Consider the following 13,656-nt stretch of genomic DNA (forward strand, 5'->3'; position numbering starts at 1 on the left):
AAAGAAAGGGTCAAAGATAAAATAGTAAGTAAAGTGAATGCAGATTAGGCAGAACATCTGTTTAAATAGGATAACAGAGAAAACATTAATTGCTTTCTCACATAAAATTTTCTCTTCTAATTTATCAATGAGCATCTGGTTAATTCTCCATTCCTTGTAGCCTACCATATTGGCTTTCTGATTAAAATTAATAGCTTGATAAAGTACAATTAGCTGCAAGATATAATTTGTGCTTTCTCTTTTTTGATTAGAAATTACTTGTCTTACAAGCATAAAGCTTTTAAGAAAAGCAACCTTTGAAATATAAAGTTATTCTTGCAAACTTGTAACAGCAAATTTGAACTTCCATGGATTGAGTTGTGAGTTTTAATAAATTCTACTTCTCGTGGACAAAACAGGAGACTATTTTTAAGGAATAAAGAAACCAATATGATTTGGTCTGGTTCATACCTTCTCTTATGCAACATATGATGCTTCTCACTTCCTTTCTTAAATCATTTCACCTCCCCAGCATTCATGACAGAAAGCAATATTTGTTCTTTCACACCTATTATGTTCCTTCTTTTATGTTACATGAAACCTCCTCCATTTAAGCATTCTCTTCCAACTAGTTATTCCACAGGGTCTCATTTAGCTGATCTAGGTGGGGTCCAGGCCCAGGCTTACTTCTTCACATATCTAGTAATTTTTAACTGTATTCTGGACATTGTATATAGAAGAAGAATGGGGATTGAAATATCATATCATTTTGTTTTGTTTTCAGAAAATGAATGTCTGAAGGATATGCTGGATGGCTGGGCATTCACATTACTTCAAGAGTTGAGTTTAGTTGGGGCTGAGCTGCAGTTTTAAATACATTAACTTTACCCCATTAGCCTCACTGACAACTTCCTGAAACAGCTAGGAAGATCATGGATCAATCCCTTTGATTTTGACAGTGTTTGAAATGGGAGGGGTACTTGGCCACATTTTCAAATAGTTTTGATTCATCATTTGATTCAAATGCACAAGAGCTATAGAATCTAAATACTCTGAAAATGTGCAAGCCTGCACACACACACACACACACACACACACACAAATCTGCCTTCTAACCCCTTGTCTATACATTCTCTATATATAAAAGTTTTGGTGGGAAGAAGGTGTAGCAATGCAATTTTCAGACTGAGTCTGAATATGTATAGATTTCAATTTATTGCACAATACTCTCATCTAAATACTCAGCTGGTTTCTCCTCATCCCTGAAAAATCTCATGTAAATCAGATCAATTGCTCCACTTGGACATATCTAAACCAGACATGTTCCTTCAGGTATGAAACTTTCTGCTCATCTGTAAGGAACCCTTCTCAAGGATTCAGTTCATCAAGGCATCATTCTCTACTTTGTAACCTGATTTTTTTTTTTTTAAAAAAAGCATGATCCTTATATTATCTGTTTTTGCCTCGTGTTACCATGGGAGCAAAGGTATTTTGCTACTGGAAGCAGAAATCCAATATTAGAGGAAATCCATCTTAGAGATGCTCATTCATCAACCCATGGACTTTACTTTGAGAAAACTACTAGGAAATTGCACCATAAACAACATTTAGAGAAATCTGCTTAAAGTCATAACTTACAGATTGTTTTATATTCCTTACAGCCTAAGGCATGCATACAAGTCAAGCAACAGAAAAATGTTATTATTTCACCAAGATATTAGAACTATCAGCCACTAAGAATCCTTTGTAAAGCATCCCTTCTTGGTTTAGATGAAATTTATGTCAAATTTTACTATTGCTCACTCAGAGCCTAACACTCTTTTCTTATTTCAAGTATTGAAATAAGGCTTATCCTCAAAAAGTGCATACCAAAGTCATCTTCTATTTTTCCTCTGAGTTAAATGAATATTTTTTTAATTAATAAATGTAATTTGTCTGTATTATATTCAACATGAAATTGGCTTTGGCTCTTTGGGGGCTTTTTTGGTTTCATACAAATTTTAGGATTATTTTTTCTAGTTCTGTGAAAAATGTCATTGATATTTTGATTGGGATTGCATTGAATCTGTAGATCCCCTTCTGTAGTATGGACATTTAAAAAATATTAATTCTTCCAATTCATGAGCATGGTATATCTTTCCATTATTTGTGTCATCTTCAATTTCTTTCATCAATATGTTATAGTTTTTAGAGTACAGGTTCTTCATCTCCTTGGTTAAATATATTTCTAGAAATTTTATTCTTTTTGGTACAGTTGTAAATAGAATTGTTTTCTTTTTAATTTCTCTTTCTGATAGTTCATTATTAGTGTATAGAAATAAAACAGATTTTTGTATATCAATTTTGTATCCTGCAAACTTACTGAATGTATTTATTATTATTATTTATTATATTAAAACTACTTGTTCTAACAGATTTTTGTGTTGTCTATAGGATTTTCTATATATAGTATCATGTCATCTGCAAACAGTGAGAATTTTACTGCTTTCTTTCCAATTAGGATTCCTTTTATTTCTTTTTATTGTCTGATTGGCTAGGATTTCCAATACTGTGCTGAATAATAGTGTCAAGAGTGGTCGTCCTTGTCTTCTTCCTGATCTTAGAGGAAATGTTTTCACTTTTTCACTGTTGAGTATGATGTTAGCTATAGGCCTATCATATATGACCTTTATTATGTTTAGATATGTTCCCTCTATACTCACTTCATTGAGAGTTTTTAATCATAAATGAGTGTTGAATTTTTCAAAAGCTTTGTCTGCATATATTGAGATTTTTATGTGATTTTTATCCTTTCTTTTGTTAGTATGTTATATCACATTTATTGATTGAACAATCCTTGCATCCCTGCAATAAACCCCACTTGATTGTGAAGTATGTTATATTAAGGTATTGCTGGACTTGCAGAATGAGTTTGGAAACAATACCTTCCTCTTCAATTTTTGAAGTAGTTTGAGAAGGATAGGTGTTATCTCTTTCTTAAATATGTGATAAAATTCACGTGTGAATCTGGTCCTGGACTTTTGTTTGTTGGAAGTTTTTTCTTACTGATTCAATTTCATTACTAGTAATTGATCTGCTCATATTTTCAATTTCTTCCTGATTCAGTCTTGGGAGATTTTATATTTGTAGGAATTTGTCCATTTCTTCTAGGTTGTCCAAGCAGTATATAATTGTTCATAGTAATTTTTATGGTCCTTTTTATTTCTGTGGTGTTAGTTGTAAATTCTCCTTTTTTATTTCTGATTTTGCAGAAGGTCTCTTTTTTTCTCTGAAGAGTCTGGTTGAAGGTTTATCAATTTTATTATCTTTTCAAAGAACCCAGCTCTTAGTTTCATTAATCTTTTGTACTGTTTTCTTTGGTCTCTATTTCATTTATCTCTGCTGTAATCTTTATTATTCCCTTCTTTCCACTAACTTTGTGTTTTGTTTATTTTTTTCTTTTTCTAGTTCCTTTAGGTATAAGGTTATATTGTTTGAGATTTTTCTTGTTCCCTGAGGTAAGCCTGTATCTTATAAACTTCCCTCTTAGAACTGCTTTTCCCATAGATTTTGGAAAGCTGTATTTCCATTTTCCTTTGTCTAAAGGTTTCTTTTAAATTTCTTCATTGATCCATTAGTTGTTTAGTAGCATGTCATTTAACCTCTACATGACTGTGTTTTTTCAAGTTTTCTTCTTATAACTGATTTCTAGTTTCATACATTTGTGGTCAGAAAAGATGCTTGATATGATTTCAGTCTTCTTATATTAATTGAGACTTGTTGTTTGGCCTAACATGATCTATCCTAGAGAATATTCCATGTGCACTTGAAATGAATGTGCACTCTGCTGTTTTAGGGTGTAATATTCTGTGTATAACTACTAAGTTCATCTGATCTAATGTGTCATTTAAGGCCAGTGTTTTGTTATTGATTTTTCTCTCTGAATAATGTGTCCATTGAAGTGGGGTGTTAAGGTTTCCTACTATTATTGTGTTACTGTCAAATTCTCCCTGTATGTTTGCTAATAGTTGCTTTATATATTTAAGTGCTCCTGTATTGGGTGCATATATATTTACAAATGTTATATCTTCTTGTTGGATTGAACCCATTATCATTTATGTAATGTCCTTCTTCATCTCTTGTTGTAGTCTTTGTTTTAATGCCTTTTTTTCTGATTTAAGGAAAACTACCCTACCTTTTTATTTGTTTATTTCCATTTTCATTGAATATCTTTTTGCAACCCCTCACTTTTAGTCTGTGTATGTCTTTGAATCTGAAGTGAGTTTCTTGTAGTCAGCATAAATATGAATCTTGTTTTTTTTTAATCCATTCAGCCATGCTATGTCACTTTATTTTTAAGTACAGGGGTATAATTTAAGTTTAATAATGGTGCGACTTTAGAATGCTAGTAAAAGCACTATAAATGAGTCCAGAGAAAATTTCAATAATGGGGAGTATACTGGGTTCTGCTTGAATGTGGAAGGAGTTCTAGCCAGTCATCAGAGGAGAGAGAGACAAGCTAGCACTGCATGCTGAGAATCATTTCATCCATGGCTTCCCACACAAGAAGTTTGGGCAATACCGTGGAGCATATTTTCAGCAATTGTTTTGAGAAGTCTTCCATATTTTCTTTATGAACATTTTTAATTGACTGTAAAATAAAAGCCTTTGCATTGAAGAATAATAAGCATTATAAGAAGGTAAGTAATTATTACTTTAAAAATAATCAACCTGATGCCTAAAGAAGATAAAGAAATTTCTCCAATGATAAAACAAATCAAAGAAAGACAAGGCCAAATTTTAAACTCAGATATTCCAAATTATGTCTTTTCCACAGATTATTTTTCCCTTTATTCTAAGATCTGTTTCCTCTACTTTGCACGCTGGAGTAGATTTTTTTCCTTGACCTTCAGTCTTGGGGATGATTTTTTTTTAATTGAAGTATAGTTGATTTACAATACTGTGTTAGTTTTAGGTGAACAGCAAAGTGATTCAGTTATATATATATATATTTAGATTATTTTCCATTATAAGTTATTACAATATATTGAATATAGTTTCCTTTGTTATACAGTAAATCCCTGTTGCTCATCTATTTTATGTATAGTCGTTTGTATCTATTAATCCCATACTCCTAATTTATCCCTCCCCTGTCTTTCTCCTTTGTAACTATAAGTTTGTTTTCTATGTCTGTTGGTCTGTGTCTATTTTGTATATAGATTCATTTGTATTATTTTTTAGATTCCACATATAAGTGATGTCATATAGTATTCATCTTTCTCTGTCTGACTTACTTCTCTTAGTATGATATTGTCTAGGTCCATCCATGGTGCTGCAGATGGCAATATTTCATTATTTTTTATGGCTGAGTAGTATTCCATTGTGTATATATGTCACATCTTCTGTCATCAAAAAGAGTACAAATAGGGCTTCCCTGGTGGCACGGTGGTTGAGAGTCCACCTGTTGATGCAGGGTACACGGGTTTGTGCCCCGGTCCAGGAAGATCCCACATGCCACAGAGTGGCTGGGCCCATGAGCCATGGCCTCTGAGCCTGTGCGTCTGGAGCCTGTGCTCCACAATGGGAGAGGCCACAACAGTGAGAGGCCCACTTACCGCAAAATAAATAAATAAATAAATAAATAAATAAATAAAAGAGTACAAATAACAAATGTTGGCAAGGATGTGGAGAAAAGGGAACTCATGTACAATGTTGGTGGGAATGTAAATTGGTGCAGCCACTGTGGAAAACAGTATGGAGGTTTCTCAAAGAATAAAAAATAGAACTACCACATAATCCAGCAATTCCACTCCTTGGTATATACCTGAAGAAAATGAAAACATTAATTCAAAAAGTTACATGCATCCAATATTCACTGCAGCATTCTTATAATAGCCAAGATATGCAGTCAGCCTAAGTGTCCATAACAGATGAATGTCCTTATTTTTTAACTACTGTATCAAGTTGAATTCTAATTTGACTGTTAAGGTTTCCACAGTGTGACTTCAAGCTACATTTTGAACTTACTTCTTTGCATGTATCTTGTGTCCCATCCAAACTGGAATAATATTCTCTGTGTTTCCTTAACAGGTCCTTTGCTTTTTCATCTCTAAATGATTATGTCTGTTCCAGATGAAAATTCTCTGTTTCTCATTGCTCTCTTTATCCATCAAAATCCTATGCATCCTTTAGCACCATCACCTTGACATACATCCTGATCCATGAAACTTGACTTGATCCCTTTCTCTTTATTCTCCCTATAGCATGTGGCTTTTACCTCTCCAAAATGTTTGTTCAGCTCTATATTATAGTAACAAATTTTTTGTTTGTTTCTGAAACCAGAGTGTGAGATCATTGAAGGAAGGAGCTAAGCTAACTCATATCTGTATCTCACACAGCCACATCCCCACCAGCAACAATCACATTGCATTATGGTTAGTATCTTTTACACAAATCTTTATTTAAAATATGATAATTTTATATTGGAAAGGTACAGGATCAATGTGAGTTTCTGTGTTCTCACCTCATTCACTTGGTAGACAAAATATATTGAGGCTCTAGAAAGTTTAATGAAAGGAATTTCATTAAATTTAAACAAACCCAAATATAAACTATTAAAATGATACTTACTTAAGTGATTCCATGTTAGATAAGATTAAGCATGATTTAAGTAAGAGAAAATATGTCCCTTAAATTGATTGTTTTCCATCTGTTGTTTAGATTCACCACAGTAGAATGTACTGCTTTAATTTTTTTCATATTCCATCCATTTATTCATCAAATATTTATCAAAAGCCAGCACCGTTCTAGGTACTTCTACCCAAATCCCCTTAGGACAGACTGTTGCATTTCAGGGTTTTTCGTGTTTCTGTTTCTCTTCCCCCATTCCAATGCACTTAAATTTTACTCTGAATTCAATAGTACCAACAGAGTCAAAAAAGACAAACCTTTATTCATTTTAATGGGTCTTCTGGAGTAACAACACAAAGTTTATAGAGCACTGCTATAACTAAGACATTTCAGGATATGCATTATTACCTAATTATGCATCTTGCAATAATAAGTGTTTTTATATGTTCTCATTCTAGACCTTCTGAATAGTTTTTAAAACATTAATTCATTTATTAAAATTAATTCCAAATTTTAATTCTGAACATATTGTGTAATATTTTGACCTGCGTGACAGCTGCTTCCTTGCAAGCAGTCAGATGGTATTATTAATACCATGAAACTTTGCATTTATATTCCTTTGTGTCTTTCCTCAAGGAATAACAGTACTTCTGGGCTGGGTCATCAAGAGAAATCCAATATGTGAAGAGTACTGGAGGAGTGGTGAGTGGCTAGCCATAAAACAAATGGGTTTGTAGTTCTCACCTGTGCCATACAAATCCACACAGGCTCACTTCAGAAAGGGAGAGTCTTTTGAACAAACATATAAATGATTCACCTTCAACTCTATTTCGTATTCAGGTATAGCTGCTCTAAAGCTATTCTTTTATTTTGTAGAGTAACCTGGAATTCATCAGAGACAACCAAGGCCAGCATTGAAAAAATCAATACTCCTCCGGGTACTCACTCTTTTGTCACCTCCAACTTCTCCTGCATGCCACCACGCTGCCTTTCTAACAAGTAGAGTAGCATGTGAGCCATGTGTTTACATGTGTATATGCGGGCAGACGTTGCCAAGTGGAATCAGAGAAGTCTGTACTAATTCTTACTCATATGAAGTCAATATTACTCTGTAGCCTCAAATTTAGCAGTTACACAGATGGAATCACAATCAACCTCCTGGAGACTGGATATACTCTTCTTTTAAATGAGCATGCTCAATATAAGAGAAACTGAAACGTGTATAAATATCTGTAAATTTTAAATTTATACATATAAGATATGTACTTATAAGTCATAAATATATATATAAATATATATAAATTATATGTATTTCAGTTTCCCTTATATTGAGAGTATTATTGTTGGCCTGGTAATTATGGATGGGCACACACATCATGATGAGATTAATCCTGATGACTTCTTAAGGTAAGGTAGAGAGTCAGTTAAACTATAATACCGTTCTTGGGATTAGGCAGTTTATAGAAGTCAGGCAGAGAAGCCAGACAGTATTTTCTAATGGAGAGGAAAGTAATGAGACTCTTTTATATCCTACTAAGAGTACTATTAAGCTTGGTAGGGTGTGATCAACAAACTCAATACTCCTGAATAGATATCAGAAACTTGGAATAGCCATTTATTCTCAGATACAGACTAAATATGCATTTACTTATGTTTTCATTCTTTGAAAATTTCTTGATTTGTCATTGGACCTTGATTTTATGACAGAACATTTTTACTTTGTAACTTGTCAAGTAGTAGAACTCAGAAGAAACCAACCTGAAATGTCTTTGTCCGAATTTCCTATAAGAAGTAGAAAATGAGGAGAAACAAACCTTAATTCTCTTAAAGACCTAAGATGCTGGAAAGAGGATTAACTTTTTCCTGCATTAAAATGGAATTTTCAAAATTTATATAACAAATTTCTTTTATATTTGGCTCCTAGTAACATTCTGAAGTGAAACAGAACTTGAAAATAATTGGGATTTTCATTAAGATTGAACTTAAGTCTCCTCCTCTTTTTCTTTCCCTTCCCATTCTTTTCTTTCCAAAACAATTCAGCACAAACTAACAATTAGCACAAACTAACACAACATAGTAAAGCAATTATACATATATATATATACAGGAAAAGGACATTTGTACAATGTTTGTGTGTATAGTTCTATGTCATTTTATCACACATGTAGATTTCTGTAACCACCACCAAAATCAAGATTCAAAACTGTTCTATCCTCACAAAGTTATCTCTTATGCTACCTATCTATAGGCACATCCATCCTCTTTATGCATCATCCCTAAACCATGGCAACCAGTAATACGTTTTCCATCTATAAAATTATCTTATTTCAAAAATGTTATATAGATAGAATTATATAGTATGTAACCTTTAAGAGTTCTCTTTTTTCACCCAGAGTAAAGACCTTGAGATCCAAAAAAAAAAAAAAAAAAATGCTATTAGGTAGAATTCAACAGGTAGGCATCATATTGGAAGGAGAATAAGGTAGACCCTGGAATGGATGTTGAAACCAAAGTGAGGAAAAGGAGGGGATCCACATGGGGGATGCAGCAACAGTGGTCCAGGATTTGGGGACCCCAGTAAAGAGAGGAAGCACCCACACAGGGTACAAACTGATGGCATCCAGTGAAGGGGGAGAGGGGTGTGTAACAGGCAGCAGCAACAGGAGATTAGGGAATAGATCAAATAAGTGAATATATTAAAGATAATGAGAGCAAAGTTTCTCTTTGTCAGAGAAGGGAGTTATAAGTATGGAAAGAGAGAAAACTGGAATGTATTTTGTGGTGTAGGATTTGAGTTGTAGATATCAGTGTGAACTCATGGTTTTCAAAATGGATGGATGGATAGATGATGATAGATAGATAGATTGTTTGATTAATATAGATAGATAGATGATAGATAAATGTGTGTATGTATGTATGCATGCATATATGTATAGATATGGTGTGGGTGTGGGTGTGTGTCCCTAGCTCTCTCTACTGACAGTAACACTCAATACCAAGCAGCATACTTAGCATCCAGATCATGATTTTAAATACCCTTCTCCACCTATAGAAATCAGGACTTTTTGGAAAGATGGCTGGGAAGATACAAGCTGAGCCTGGAATATCTTCTTATACCTGAAAATAAGGCAACACCCCCCAAATGATGCAGATTTCTCAAAAGGACATAGAGCCATTTTGCAGGGGTACCACTGGTAAAATCTGAGACAGTTTGACTATCAAAATAAATAATAATAATTAATTATAATCATTGAGTAAAACTGGAATCTACAAGTCCATACTGATATAAAAAAAGCAACAAATAAATTGAGAGTGTAATGAAGAATGATACATTTACATAGTCTCAAAATACCCCCCACAAAATACATATTAATTACAAATTGAAGAATCCTAGCAGATACCAACTTAAGTCATCAAAGTTAATATCGTCAGTAATGCAACAAATTAAAATGTTGTGCCACCTGAAAGGAGGCAGTAAGAATGCTGTATCATGTCTATGATATTCTACCAAAGGTGTATAACCTGAATCTAATCCTAAGAAAGCATCAGACAAGCTGAGAGACATTCAGTAAAACAACTAGACTCAGGACTAGCCACGTGATTTGTGGAGCCCAGTGCACACTGAAAAGGCAGGGACCCTTGTTCAAAACGTATCAACACTTTTAAGAAGTAACATTAGAACACTAAACAAAGTACAGGGTCTTTCTAAGCATGGGGTCCTGTATGACTACACAGGTCACACACACATGAAGCTGCCCCTGCCTGGCCTTTTCAAAAGAGTTAAGGTCTCCAAAGTCAAGGGAAGACTTAGGAATTACTCCCAACTGAAGGCAAAAGAGACCTGACAACCAAATGCGATGCAGTATTCTGCACTGAATCCTTTTGCCAGAAAATATATTATTGGGACAAATGGCAAAACTTGAAAAAGGGCTGAGAATATGATGGTTGCAATGTATCAGTGATAAACTCCTAATTTTTTAATTACATTTTAGTTATATACGAAAATATTCTTGTGTAGGAAATACATACTGCAGGTTTTGCAGGTGATAGTAATTTGCCCACAAATGGCTTGGAGAAAAGGGAAGCTCTTTGTACTGTACTTTCAACTTTTCTGTAAATGTAAGATTATTCCAAAAATATATTAAATTTTAGGGTAAAACCTCTCTAGATCTGACTACCCACTTGAAACCCTTTTTTTTTTAAACCTTGTATGAAACAGGACAAAGAAGTAACTGCAAGCCCTTTCGTAAAATTATCAGAAGTCTTCATATGAGAAAGGCAGAGTTCTGGTTATAAGGAAACACTATGGTCTCATTTCTGAGCTTCTTTGATGTCTGGGTTCAAAAGTCTCTGAAATCATATCACATTCTCACAAAGTGACAGTTTCATTGCAGGGCTGTCACCCTTCCCCCACGCCCCAATCCCCCAAAACAGTGACTCAGTTATGCTTTCTAGGTTTACTGTAGCAAATGTAGTGGAGTTTACCTGAGGATCTGACAGACTAAGGCCAAAGGGATAATACCGTTCTTTAGGTCACCACAACTCCACCTGGCTTCTCTTCCTTTTGCTGCTAATTTTCACGTGCAGGCATGTGCACGTGTACACACACACACACACACACACACACACACACACACACACCATAAATAAGAATAAAATGGTAATAAAAATGAAACTAGTAGATTCTGATCCAGACATGTTGGCATAGACCTGTTTTTCCATGTTCTTCCCCATTAAATACAATAACCCCTGGAAATAAAGTCAGTGGCGACCAAAGGAGAGTTCTGAAAGACGGTTAGAGGAAGACAAACTTGTTTGGAGCCCCGTGACTGTAGGAACAACACAACAGCATTCTTAGGACACCCTACCAGTGCATCCCAACAAAAGAAAGCAACCAAGCATGAGAGTTATTGACCCCTGACTGAGCAACAGAAGGCAGTCCACGCAGGCTCGTTCCTCTTCTAGGATCAAACGGGAGTCCCCTGCATGCACCAGAAGAATTGGGCACCACTTCTCATTAGGGAACCCAGCTAAGAAGCAGCAGCCAGTCATTAGCAAGGGGATCCCCCTTTCCCACCACCACAAGTAGTCGAGCCCAGGAAGCCCCTTTGTCCGTGGTCCTGAGACTCCCTTTTTCAACTGAGAGACACCTGAGGGGCACAGCCTGGAGAAGTCCCTACTGTCCCCTCAGGCAGCACCAGCAGGGAACAATGGAGCCCCAGGGGCACCAGATACACTAAACAGGACAAAAGGACACGGTAAAAACTCTGACTAGGAAACTCTCATTGGAGACACAGCCCATAAAAGTAGGCCAGGACTTGCATACTTAAACCTTAAATGGTGTGACTGTCTGTTAAATAAAAGATTTAAATAGGACCCAGAGTGTCCTGAGGTTATAGGCAAAATGTCCAGAGTATAGTAGATAAAAACTCATCATACCAAGAACTAGGAAAATCACAACTTGGAGGAGAAAAGACAATCGACTGATACCAAGACTGAGACAAATCAGAGGTTGGAATTATGTGGCCAGAATTTTAAAGTGGCCATCGTAAAAACACTTAAACAGTTAATTATAAATTCTCTGAAGCAAGCTAAAAATAGCAAAACTCAATTTTAATAAATAGTAGTTATAAAGAAGAATCTAATGGAAATTATAGAAGTGAAAAATATGATAACATAAATTTTAAAAAACTCATTGAATGAACTGAATAATAGGGGGGAGATGACAAAGGATAGAACCAGTGAACTGAGGACAGATAAAAGAGCATACCCAATCAGAACAACAGAGAAAAGAGACAGGAAAAAGAAATGAGTAGAACCTTTGGAAACCCGTGGGACAATAATGAAAAATCCAATATTCTTGTCATTGGAATTCCAGAAGGAGAAGAGATAGAGAGTAGGTCTGAAAGAATATTCGAAGAAATGACAGCTTTGATACCTCCTCTTTCCAAGGAAGAGTTGGTTTAAAAACAATCTAGTCTCCTTAACTTCTATAAATGTCCAAGAAGCAGAAAGAGAGAACTGGATTGGTTCTTTGCTGGTTCCGTGCTAACTCATAGGATGATTTTAGGTAAGTCGCTTTATCACTATGGCTTATGAGATTTCCATTTCTTCATTTGTAAAAGGAAAAGGGGGCAGTGGCTTAAGGGAGACAATCCCCAGGGTTTTTCCAGCCCTCTGAATCAATGATATTTGCCTTCTGATTTTTTTCAATAGTTTTCAGAGCCCTAGAGTATATAAGTACTTGAATCCTTACTGTTCAGTTCTCAGCTCCCTTTGGGTGTGAATTCAGAGCTGATAAAATTTTAGGTCTCAAAGATCTGGTCTGATGACAAGCCTCACCCTTCCCTGACACCTCCCCATCTCTCCTAATTCTCAGGAAAACACATTTTCATTTTCACTTTTGCTGCTCAGGGCATGACTTCTACAAATATTCTATGTCACCTAGACCACTTCAAATCCACGCCTACAAACATCTTGACATTTATAATCAACACTTAAGTTGCCCCATTACTCCTCTGATGTAGGTTAGCGGGGCACAGAAATTGCCAGGTGCCTACTGGAGAGTTTGTGCGTATACTGTCAGGACTCTCACCTACATTAGATTTGCTGGAAGATGGTAGAAAAGCATTTAAACTCTCTCTGCTCCGATTTAAACACTGAGGAATAGGACAACATTTGGGAAGCATTTCAGTTTCTTGGATAAATAAAAATGCACTGGGCACTGAGGACTATTATTATCCTACTTGTGAAGCACTTCATCTCTCTGTCTGTAAGGGAGCTTCTGCCTACACTAAATGTGTAGGCAGCATGTCAGCAAGCTGCCAATGCCCTGCATTAAGTATTTCCTGTCATCTGTGCTTGTCAGAGATTAGTTTGCAGACATTTTTGCAGAAAGCATGAATAATACATACTGTTGAATACAATATTTATCATACAACAGCTCCAGTGATTGAAAAGCATCACCCAACAGCATCCTCTATTGTGTGATTTCTTTCCATCAATGTACCCTAACTAGGCAGTACATCACTAACCGCTGAGTCACCCCTAGTCTAACACAGAGCCAAG

Source organism: Aethalodelphis obliquidens, unplaced genomic scaffold (assembly GCF_003676395.1).
Source record: "Aethalodelphis obliquidens isolate GAN/ISIS:26980383/991018 unplaced genomic scaffold, ASM367639v1 scaffold58, whole genome shotgun sequence".
NCBI classification, from domain to species: domain Eukaryota; kingdom Metazoa; phylum Chordata; class Mammalia; order Artiodactyla; family Delphinidae; genus Aethalodelphis; species Aethalodelphis obliquidens.